The sequence below is a fragment of the Stenella coeruleoalba genome (assembly GCF_951394435.1).
Source record: "Stenella coeruleoalba genome assembly, chromosome: 2".
Lineage (NCBI taxonomy): Eukaryota > Metazoa > Chordata > Mammalia > Artiodactyla > Delphinidae > Stenella > Stenella coeruleoalba.
In genome coordinates, this window is record NC_137147.1 from 152694356 (window position 1) to 152706569 (window position 12214).

The 12214-nt window shown below is 37.7% G+C and overlaps 1 protein-coding gene across 1 annotated transcript in view; it reads right to left on the reverse strand.

Moving 5' to 3' along the window:
- UNC13C (unc-13 homolog C) overlaps positions 1–12214 on the reverse strand; it is a 739526-nt gene that overhangs the window by 662554 nt on the left and 64758 nt on the right. Inside the window, exon 3 of the mRNA XM_079913745.1 lies at positions 8291–8370. The gene's annotated coding sequence lies outside the window, so the exon portion shown is untranslated. The remainder of the gene's footprint in view (positions 1–8290; positions 8371–12214) is intronic.

Below are 12214 nucleotides of genomic sequence, written 5' to 3' on the forward strand. Positions count from 1 at the left end.
GAGGGAGCAAAGGCACAGAGGCATGCAATGGTATGGTGCTGTCAGGGAGATGCAGGGGTTCAGCATGACTAATGCACAGTGTGCCGAGTGTGTTAAGGCAAATGGCTGGAGGAGCAGAGAGAAACCAGACCATGTAAGACTTACTACAGACTTTGGAATTTACTTCACTTAACATGATAATCTCTAGGTCCATCCATGTTGCTGCAAATGGCATTATTTCATTCTTTTTGAAGTAAGCCAAACAGAAAAGACAAATAGCATATGATGCTGCTTATATGTGGGATCTAAAAAAAAAATGATACAAATGAAGTTATTTACAAGACAGAAGTAGACCCAGAGACATAGAAAGCAAACTTATTGTTACCAAAGTGGAAAGGTGGGGGAGGGATAAATTAGGAGTTTGGGATTAAAAGATACACACTACTATATATAAAATAGATAAACAAGGACCTTCTGTATAGCACAGGGAACTATACTCAATTTCTTGTAATGACCTATAATGGAAAAGAATCTGAAAAAGAATCACTGTGCTATACACCTGAAACTAACGTAATGTTGTAAATCGACTATACTTCAATAAAGAAGTTTAAAAAAAATTTTTTGGAACTATCCAATAGCTCAGAGGTGTACTTCTGGGATGTATCCACCACCAGTGCTATTATACCCAGTGCTGGAGCATGGGAAGTAAAATTAGAATGTGTTTATATTTATTTTAATCTGATGCTTAATTTCTATTTGTGTATATGTTTTATAATGAAATATATTTATGTAGTAATACATGGTGTTATTTTATAAGTGAATAAATATACATATGTTAGGAACATATGTTTAAGTTTTTTCTTTACTGATGAGGTACATTATCTACAATGTTTGGAGACAACAGCTATTAAAGTATTAAGCAGGGCCATAAAGTAATGAGATTTTTGCATTATGAAGTCTTCATGGTAGGGGAGTATGGGACAGTGTGGACTAGAGATTAGAGGCAAGGAGAAGAGTTAGGTTGTTATTATAATTGTCCAGGCTGAGACAATGAGGATCTGAACGGTGGCAGTAGCTTTAGAGTTGGTGAGGAAGGAAGGAACTGCTATTGGAGAATTTTACAGAAAAATTATTAACAGGGTTCAGCCACTTATGAGATAGAAGAGATGAGGAACAGGGTGCATCTGGAATGATTCCCACGGGTGTCATTGGACTTGGATGACTAAGTGAATGTCAGCACCAGTCATGCGCATTAGGGCATGGGAACAGGGAAGGTTTGGTGGGAAAGCTAATGAGTGTGAACTTTTGACATGTTTAATTGTGAGACTCTTCTCTAACAATTGGATGGAAATGTTTAGGATACAGTTGGATATCTGGGTTTTAAAGTTCTGAAAAGGGATCTAACCTGATGATCAATATACATGGGAGTTACCAGCTTATCCTCAGAAGAGTACCCACAGAGTGAAATCAAAAAAATAAAAAAGAAAGAAAAGAAAAGAAGTTGAAGGACAGAAGCTAAGGGAACTCCAATATTTAAAGGAAAGTGGTAGGAAGAAAAGACAGAAAAAGCCACCCAGAAGAAAAGCTTATTAGATTGCTAGGAACAGTATGAGCAGAGATAGAAGTCATGGCAGTCCAGGTGAGGAAGAGTCTCATGAAGACAAGTGATCTAATTGTCTTGGGTAAACAACACTCCCTTGTTCCTCCTCCTATTAACATTGTCAAGTCTTTATTGAGCACCTGCAGTTAGACAAATTGCATTAATTTTAACATCACAGAATTATAGACACAGACTACAATGTAGAACAGAGTATCTATGAATAGTATTCTCAACATGAAGCAATTTTGTCTGCCATTTAACTGAGGTCAGCATTGTTAATTCAGCACTTAGTATACGGTAAATTAAGAGCATCATGAGGTGTATGCTGTGGATGGTTAAAAACACTGATACTGATGTTGGGCCAGATGTTAACAAATGATCAAGTTGATCATCTCCATTTTAGTAAATGACCTTATTCCACTACATGAATCAATGACAACATCATAATGCCAGGGACCTGACTCTACTTGTAGGGTACATGCCAGATGTGACATGAGGCATACTTCCTATTAGCAAAATAGGAAATAGTTTTTATCAAAACACAACTCAATTGATTTCATCCTTCCTAGGAGAAGAATCCCAAAATCTTCCACAAAACTCACCCACGTGTATACCTTGGTTTATTTGTCTTAACAATGTGTTTTAAAGCTTAGGCTAGACACATAAGCCAGAAGTTGAGTGCCCTGTAAATCAACCCCTCACCTTGAGTCACACGGGAAAGCGTATATGATTAAGAACAAGGCATCAAAGACAATTTACACACACACATGCATATACTTTGTAATACACAGGTTATGATTAATAAACAAAAGAAAAAAAATAACTTCTTGCCTGACATGGAAAGCTCATCTCACTTAAGCAGAAGTCATTGTCATCAAATGGCATTAGACAGTTGTCACCTGCTGGTTCTTTCCCCGGGAAACCTCTTGATTAAGTGCCCTTTCCAATCAGGCACATTCAATTTAGGAAAAACCCATTAAACAATAACTAGATAGTATTTTTCATTCACCATGACAAAGTGTTCTCTGCAGAGGTTGACAATAATTTTATTTGGGTTTAAATTTTACTTTCAGTTCATTGCTTGAGAAATCTTAACACTGAAAAAGTATCGTAAGATCTCAGAAGTAAAATGCACAAGGGCAGCAGCTGTGTTTGCATTGTTCAAATGTTTCCCAGCACTGACCTAACATTCAGCATTTCCTCAGTAATTGGCAAAGGAAGAAATTAGAGTACAATTTAAAATCTATCCATTATATCCGTTCTGTCAGGTAATAAATATAGTGTTTGAGTTCAGAAGGCAAAGATACAGATAAAATCCAACCAAGTCTACAGAGAAGCAATTTTTTCCCAGTACAGATGAGCCAATACAGTTCTTTTTTAGTATCAGTATTCTAGACATTTAGTTCACCACTGCCCTGGAAGGAACCGCAGTGGCCCTCTTCCCAGAAAATGTATTTTTAATGATGTGGTTGTCTCCAGAAATGGCCACCAACAATTCCACCCATCCTTCTAGCAACAGGCGGCTCCTCTCATCAAGAGGTCGAGGTTATTTCCCCTCCCTCTGAATTTGGGCTGACCTTGTGATTTACTTTGACCAACAGAATGCAATGGCAGGGACATGTGTGAGTTCAGAGCCTAGCCATTAAGATGACCGATAGCATCCACTTTTGCTCTCTTGGGACTCGACTGCCATGTTATAAGGAAGCCCATACTCTCCTGCTGGGAAGAGTGTTCATGTGGAGAAACCTTGGACGATAAGGCACTAAGTGGAAAAAGAGGTCATATAAAACCTTGGAGAACAGAAGTAGCCCAGCTGACAGTCACCTTCAAGGCCCCAGACATGTGAGAGAGGTAGTCTTGGATATTCTAGCCCAGCCCATTTGCCAGCTGAATGCAGCCAATGGAGTAACCCTAGCTGGAGCAGAAGGATCACCAGCCAACCCACAGAATGGTAAGAAATATTGATAAAACTATTAATGTTTTAAGCCTCTATATCTTGGGTGGCTTGTTATATAGTAATAGATAACTAAAACAAATAACATTACACTCCTCCCCTTCTATGTCACCATTAGCCTCTCATTTTTTTTTTTGATACATTTCTCATAGAAATTCTACCCTGTTTCCTTTCGCTGTAGTGTTGAAACCAGTTTTTAGAATGAAGAGCTACAGTTGGAAAATGCTGGTTTCTAAAACTTTCCAATGGGTATGATGTCAGATAACCTAACAGTTATTATAACGGAGACAGTCTGTCTTTAAATTGTTTACAATCAAATGTACTGTACTTGACATACTCAAATGCATAGAACTTTTACTCTTAAAATTCTTATAATTCTTGAGTAGTCAGTACAAGGAGAGCAAAGCCCCCATTTAATGTAGTCTGTCCCCACTACATGCACCTGAAAGAATCATTTGGGTTTAAGCTGCTCCATTACACAGTTAAGTATATATCTAAATATTTAAATTTTTCTAATCAGAAATGGTTTCTTCCTCTGTCATTCTAAATGTCAGTATTAGATGTTTTAATATTACTTAGGGTAGGTACACTCATCCAGAAAGTCTCTGGCAACATCCTTTTACTCAGTGGCATTTCAAAATAATGTGGCACGATGTTGTAAACTCTCAATAAAACCTCCTGGTAAACATGGAGTGTGATCCTTGTCATTAATGACTCCTGCCATGAAGTAATCCTCATCCTTTTTGTCCAGGCTGAGTTTCAGTGTGACTCCTCCCAAACAGAACATAAAGGGCGTGACCTATTCCTGAAATCCACCTACATAAAAAATCTTTTTTACGTGAAGATTACTCATACAATGGATAAAACAGTTAAGTTCGACCTCCCAGTACTCTGTGAAAGCAGCAGTGCCTCCGGTAATGCACCTCAGCCTGCCCCGAGAAACTCATTCACTGTAAACCACACTATGTTATAAATCCCAACTGCAAGCGCCTACAGTGACACTCTCTCGTAACAGAGCTAAAAGCAGATATAATCCGGTGTCTTCCCAGGGGAGTCTAAAGACAACTTTCCTTGTGAATAGTCAGACATTCTATCGCTGCGCTAAAATGTTCAGCAAGCAGACATGATTTATCCCTTCCTTTTTATAAACTATTATTTCTGCAGTTGTTAAACTCTGAGCAGTTACATATGCCTAATTTCAACTAACTGCAGGCAGAATACGCCGATAGGATTCTGCTCATTCTATCATTCTTGAAGACACCACGAGAGCTGGCTCTCCCTAGCGTTCTGTTCCAAACCCTTTGCTCTTCTCACTCCACGCCAAAAGAGGCAAACTCAAACATCTCCATCTCTAAGCTGGATCAGATCAGTAGCGATCCATTTAAACTTTCCCTGGGCATTCACATATATATTCACAGCTTCTGTGATGACTCCTAAATCTAAATTTCAGACTTAGACCTTGCCTTTGAATTCCAGCCCCTATAACCATCTGTGGTCCGTACCTGGCCACCTGCACATTCCACAGCTGCTTCAAAATTCACACGGTCAGTTATATTTCTCCTCCCATTCTTAGTCTAGGTTTTTCCTATCTTGTTAATGGAATCATCACTTACCCCGAAACTTGAGATTCTTAACTCTCTCTCCCTTACACTCCACAATCAGCCACACCAATTACTATCAGTTCTACCACGAAACACATCCTTTGAACCCATCCATTCCCTCTGTCTTACCTGACTGATGCATCATTTCTTGTCTTGACTTTTACATCTCTGTCCCCTCTGGTCTCCCTGCCTATAGCCTCACCTCCTCCCCAAACCATCCCCTGCCCAGGACCAAGGGTGATCTTTCTAAAACAGGGAACTAATCCTGAGTGGCAGCGTACTGGAGTGGTTAACTCTGTGGAAGTCAGAAGCTGGGTTGAATCCTGGTTCCATCACTTACTAGCCATGTCATCTTGGGAATGTAATTTATCCTGTCTTTGCCTCACTCTCCTCAGAAGTTAAATGGGAATAAAAATAATATCTACTTCAGTTGATTGTGATGAAGATGAAATAAACATGTATAAAGCTCTTAGAACAATGCCTAGCACACAGAAAATGCAATAGAAATAGTAGCTTAAATAAATGGATGCCACTTACCTGCTTAAAGCCCTTCTCTAGAGGAAAGGGCTTCCTGAGGGAAAGTGACCCTCCATAACCTGCCACCTGCTTCCCTGTCTGGCCTCAGCTCACTCTGTTTACCCCACATAGAAGCAGAGCTCCAGGCATAGCAGATCCTGAACCTGACCTGCTCTTTCATTCCTCCAACGCCCATCTCTCTGGAATACCCTCATCCCCACAGGAGGTAGGAGGAAACTCCCACTAATCCTTCAGGCTTCAAAGGATTAAGTGTCTCTTTCCTTTGAAAGTCCTTCTAGACTCACTCAAACCTAACTACTCAATTCATTTTTGGTTCCGTTCTGGGATCTAGTATCTATCTCTATTATTCTATCTACCACACTGCCTTGCAATTATATTTTTACAAGGCAATTTCCCCTACCAGGCATGCTCGTTCAGGTCAAGGACTGTATCATGTGTCCTCATATTCTTAATGGATAGCATAATATCTATTATGGAACACCGGATACAACAAATGTTTATATTTTTTTCTCTCCATTCTTTCCTTCTTCTCCCAATAGTTTTAGTAGTAATAATAATAATAGTAATATCTTACCACTTTAATATTCATAGAACACTTTGAAATACATCATGTCATTTTATTTTGATCCATAGAATAAAACACAAAAAAATGATTCCCACTTTATCACTGAGAAAACTGAGGTCTCAGGAGTAATGTGGTTTCTCTGGGATCATACAGTCATGTAGCCATTATTCAAATCCAGGGCTTGCTATTCCAAATCTTATGCTTTTGCTTTTGGTGTTTTTTTTTTTTTTTTCCCTCACAATCAGAGACCCTCCCTTCAAGATGGTCATTTTGTCCACAATTAATTATATGGCCACCTCCTTCAAAAATACCTCTGCTTTAATGTCTGTAAGATTCATAACTCCCCATCAAAAAAAAAAAGAAAAAAGACAACTAAACCATCTTGTTTGAATCAACAATAGTATTGTTCCTGGTCAAATGCCTTTATTTCTTACAAATATGCCTTATAAGCTCTCAGACAGGTGTCATTTTAAAATACTTTGTGTTGCCATAGGTGTGACCCCAATGCCTGTGGGTCCCAGCCAAGGGCACCAGGTCCTTGGATTCAGATAAGGAAGCCTGGTCTGTGATGTCATTTTGTACTTTACAGACGCAGTCAGGAATGTTGACAAACACAAAGCATCTGGTCAGGCATGGAGATTTTTCATCAGATCTAAACAAGGAAGATCTTTCTTGAAAAAAATAGTTTTTGGAGACACCTGAAGATTAGGCTCAGAGCCAGCATCACTGGTAAATAATAGTCTGGTGTTTAATATTTTCACTGGGGATTGTTTCCCCTGACACCACAAATTAAATGAGGCAGCCAGACTCTCAGAGCTTGTAATTTTACCAGGCGGGCTATATGTTTAAAATCTAAACAAAAGAGCTAGTCTGCCTTTACAGGGAATTCAAGAAAAGCCAGAATTTAGAATGCAAAAACACTCTGCCCTGTTCCACGAAGGGGCTTTGTACCAAAGCTCTAAAATGAGATTTTTCTCCTCCCTCAGGAGTCCTTCCAGTTTCACGTGTGTGGCAAATGCTAAAAGCCACAGAGAAAACAAGCCTTTCCCTTGGGAAGGAGAGGCTGTATTGTCAAACACAGACCCTTTGGGGTTTGAAATCTTGACAGGCCCCAAACAAACGTGTCTTGTTTTTGTCTCTTCTTTGTAGACTGCAGTGTTTAACTTTTGTAACATGAAAAGATATAATATGATGTGCTTTATCATTATTTTTGGAAAATTTCTACCCTATGAGAGACTATCTGAAATAAGAATCTAATGTAATTGCTATGAAAGTCCGTGAATACCTAATCAAATCACTGGGTGACATTTATCCCCTCCACTGAAAAAGCAGAATAATGCAAACAAATTCCATTTGTTCTGGGATATTACCCATGAAACTAAGTGCTACTTTCTCTTTATAAAAACCATTGACTGAAATCATACTCTGATTCAATATTTGGCCCAGAACAGCTGTGAAAGCACAATTTTCTACTGAAAGGTTCTCATCTCACCTTGGGATTCTTAGTTATAAGCAGGCTCCCAAACACATATAGCTATACACCCTTAACACGTAGTTGACAAATAACATTCCATCTTCAAGACTGAATTAAGTAAAACCACTAATGTGTTTTAAAATCAAGTCTATTTACTTGTGTTTAAAGAAGTCGTATTTTGATTGTTATAATATTCAGATGATTCAGTGTTCAAACGTCTATGGTTTAGTCAAGTTAAACATAGCTTTCTTTGGGATTAAGAAAGGATATCTCTTGCTTTAAAATTTTCTGTATGTATGGCACATCATTTTCTAAATTTGCAGTGAAAGTTAAATAATTATCTAGGTTAAACTAAGCACAAGATCACAAACCAGTGTTTTGCCCAAATTATCCCAACTAAAATTCGCCTCAACCATAAGCTCAAAATATAGTACCGTCTGTCATGATTTTCTTCATCCATGAAGTTAAGATATAAGTGGAGGAGGTAAATAATAACATCTTACATTTTCAAAACACTTATCCACTTTCTAAATTGAACCTCACCAGCAATGCCATAAAAGAGAAAGGAAGGGATCGTTACCTGCGTTTAATAAATGACGAGCTGAGTCTCAAAATGGTGACGTGGCTTCTGCAAGTTCATCCAGCTGGTAAACGACAGAACTGGAAAAAATGCAGTCTATTGTCACTGAATTATGTCATGCTGCCTCTCTTGAATAAGCTTTACGAGTAACCTATAATAATCCACTTGGCTCCAAAACTGCTATTGGTTACCAATCTGCTGTGAATTAACTCTAGCAAAAGTTCTACAAATCTGTTCTCTGGTCAGCGTAGGGGGAGAGTTCCTGAGAAGCAGCTATGGAGGACTTATAAACCAAGAGAAGATTCTCCGTGTGATTGTTCCACTCCAAGGAAGAACCACACTGTCCCTCCATGTGCCTTGGGCTCTGTGGGCTCATCTTTTTCAACAAAATTCTACTCTCTGCAGTTCTACATTTTAATAGTTTCCACCAGAAAACAAATAAACAATGTGAGCTACATGAGCGACAGCTAATACTGAAGGGAAATGCAATGCGTGGGGGTGCACAGTCATTTTTTTAAGGTCAGTCAAAGGTCACAGGGGCAATTTCCCGTAAGTCATCAAGGCTGGTGGCTATTCAGGTTGTCACAAGCCTCTTCATTATTGTTTCCACCATAAACATCACAGAGTCAAATATGCAATGAAGCCAATCTTAGAATAATCTGAAAATTGCTCTGTTTTAGCACATTCAGTGACAGACACAGGTAGGCTTACTAAATTATTCTACTCTTCTTAAATTCAGCAAATAATTATCGAGGATCTATTTTGTGCCAGGCTGTAAATTAGATCCTGAGGATACATCAGTCTTGTATAGGAGACAGACACATAAATAACCACACTGATTCCTGGTGGATGGTATAACTAAATACTTTGGGTGTGCTTGTTTCCACTTGGGTGAGTGGGAAAGTATCACAGAAATGATATTATTTGATTTGGTTCTTATAGGTTAAACGTAGTTCAGTAAAGGAGTAGAAAGGGTAGTATTTTATTCCTGCTGCAATTCACAAATGTATATATACAAATGAATAATCAATTCCCATGGGAAGTCCCAATCTACCTACTGTTGAAATATTTTAATAAAAAAAGAAAATCTCCAGAACAATGTATACAATGGCTTAGTAAATCACAACTATATAAGTGCATTTCACTGTTGTTAATTGCTTCCGGTGAGTAATGAACACTCTATTACATCATATATAGATTCTCAAAATATTAAGGGTATTGAGAAGTTCTTAGCTCTATCCCAGTCCAATGTCATCTTTTTCAATAAGGCATAGAAAGGTTAAGTGTCTTATTTAAAATCACACAGTTAATCACTGAAATTAAGAGACTAAAACTTAGATGCCCTGATATCCAATTTAGTTTTTTTCCCTCTGCAGTACTACATGCTCTATTATTGTAAGTTGATAGTTTATGGTTAGAGATGTCTTTTGTAAGACATAAGAGTGGTAGTTTGAGGTCAGACGGTCATGTTAGTAAAACTCATGGATGTTGTTATTTTATTTTCTGTTTAATATGGAAAGGAATAAATCCCTAAAGAAGAGAACATAGGCAGGCAAAGAAATTCCAAAGGAGAAGGATAGGAATGGAGATAAATATGAAAGACCAAGAGTCAGGAGACCTGGATTTTATTGGGAAGTTGTCTTGAACAAGCTGCTTTCCCCCATTCCCTTCCATCCCATCACCTGTAAACTCAAGCCAGTATGGGTGGGGACCATTTACTTGCATATTTTCCTGTCTTAGTTTGTGTGTGAACAAGTGTTGCATTTCTAATTGATATAGATTAAACACCTCCTGGGAACCTTTTTCATATGTGCCCTCAATTATTACTCAAGTCACCTCACCCATTTGGTACTAGATAGGCTCCATGTAGAAATGGGGAGACTGTGTTACAGACAGTTTATGTGACTTGCCTAAAGCCACTTACCTAGTACATTACAGAGCTTTAATTTGAACACAGTTGTCCAAGCTTATTGCTTTTTCTGTTAACAACACCTTTAAACTAAATAATCATTAAAGTCTGTTCTGGTTCTAAAACTGGACTCAATGCAATAAAAAATATGGAAATGCTTTAGAAAATTTTAAGTGCCATGAAAATATGAGGTGACCATAACACCCCCATTAATCATATATATCCATCTGTATGGACCCAAAGCACTACAGATCCAGCCATTGCCTACATGACAGAGTGACAGGGCAGGCATTTTGAGTCCTTTAGAGCCCAGAGAAGATTAAGTCATAAATAGTTATAATTTTTCCTGACCTTTAGAAAGTTGATATCCCATTGAAGAAATTATTAGATTGGAGAGCTCTGAGATAATGGATGTTTAAGCATGTTGACTTCCTTTCCTATAAAACATATAATCTCTGCAGAGATTTGGCCAACCTTAATGTCAACCAGAATATTTATATTTGCTTTGCTTGTCTCAGAGTCATCTGGAAAATGAAATGCCTTTTATTGACATAAAATCATGGATGTAAATTTACTCTTTTAAAAAGAGCTATATGAATAATATGGCAGTTCCTTTACTTTTTGACTATAAATGGACTATTGTTTCTAAGAAGCATATAGAGATCACCAAGCAACTCTGAAAGCTATTACCAATATTAGAACGAGTTTTTACAGTAGCAATGAGAAGTCTGCAGAATGAAAAGAAATAAAAGCATCAACTCTATTCTCCCATTCACATCCAGAGTAACTATCCCAGAGCAATGTGCCTCCTGTCCCAGAAAACAGATGTCTCAATATCTGTGCTCCAGCTCCCCTTGCATGACTTTCTAACCCCCAATGAGTCTTTCCCCTCCTGCCATAGGGTCAGTTCAAATGTTCTTCTCCCTACTTAGAAAACACCTCAGCTTCCTAATTTACATTTTATTCACGCTTCACAACTAAGCTAAATAATACTTCCTTAGAAAATTAACCTGAGCCTTTTCCCTTAATCACTCCCCGTAGCTAAGCCTCATGGCATAACACATTTTACTGTTGTACAATATTGTGAGTTGTTATTTATTTGTGCAATTATTTGATCAGAAGCGATTCCTTCACTAGATTCGGTCTCTAAGAGGACAGGGACTATGTCGTTTTGCTCATCATCACATCCTCAGGCCTAGCACAGTACCTAGAACATGCAAAATACTCAGTTAATTTTTTCTTTGAGAGACTAAATCATTCTCTCCTGGAGAAGACTCCATCCACTCTTGGTCATCATGTTTCATATCCTCCTCCAAACTCTATGTCTGGGGTCTATTCTTAAAGAAACTTGCACACCAAGGAGCTAATGCTTTGTAAGAATAAGACAATCCAGTTCATAATTATGAATATAATATTACTTTTTAAATTGATGCTTAGAGAAAGAATCCAAGAGAAGGGGAAAGAGGCTATGCACAAAGTAATGGGCTGTAGTGTCATCTTAACAGTAATATGAAAGTAACCTTAGCATCCAATGAGAAGAAAACAGTAAAACACAATACATCTATGCACTAGAAAGCCAGCTATACATTAAAATGAATAATTATGAGGATTATGTTATTTCAAAAAATGCTTGAGTAAATAAGGCTAAGTGAATTAGAACAAAACAGAGAAGTATATATTACCTTCTAATGTACAAAGCATATGTTTATGTGTAAAGATTGATTGAAAAAGAATATGAAAAAGAAAAGCTACTTGATATGAGAGTGTCATAATCTTACAACCTGATAATAAGATTATAAATATGGTAAGACTATAATGAATAATTTTATTTTGTTGTAATATTATCTGTATCAAGACAATTGCTTAAAAGTACATATAAAGCAATACTTAAAGGCTGACTGCAGGATATTTTCCACCCATACTTTAGGTACTTACCTTGAGTATACCATATCATGTTATATGTGTCATATATTCCAGTGTAAAGAGCAACTGGGTTATGCCTTTGAATGAAGGCT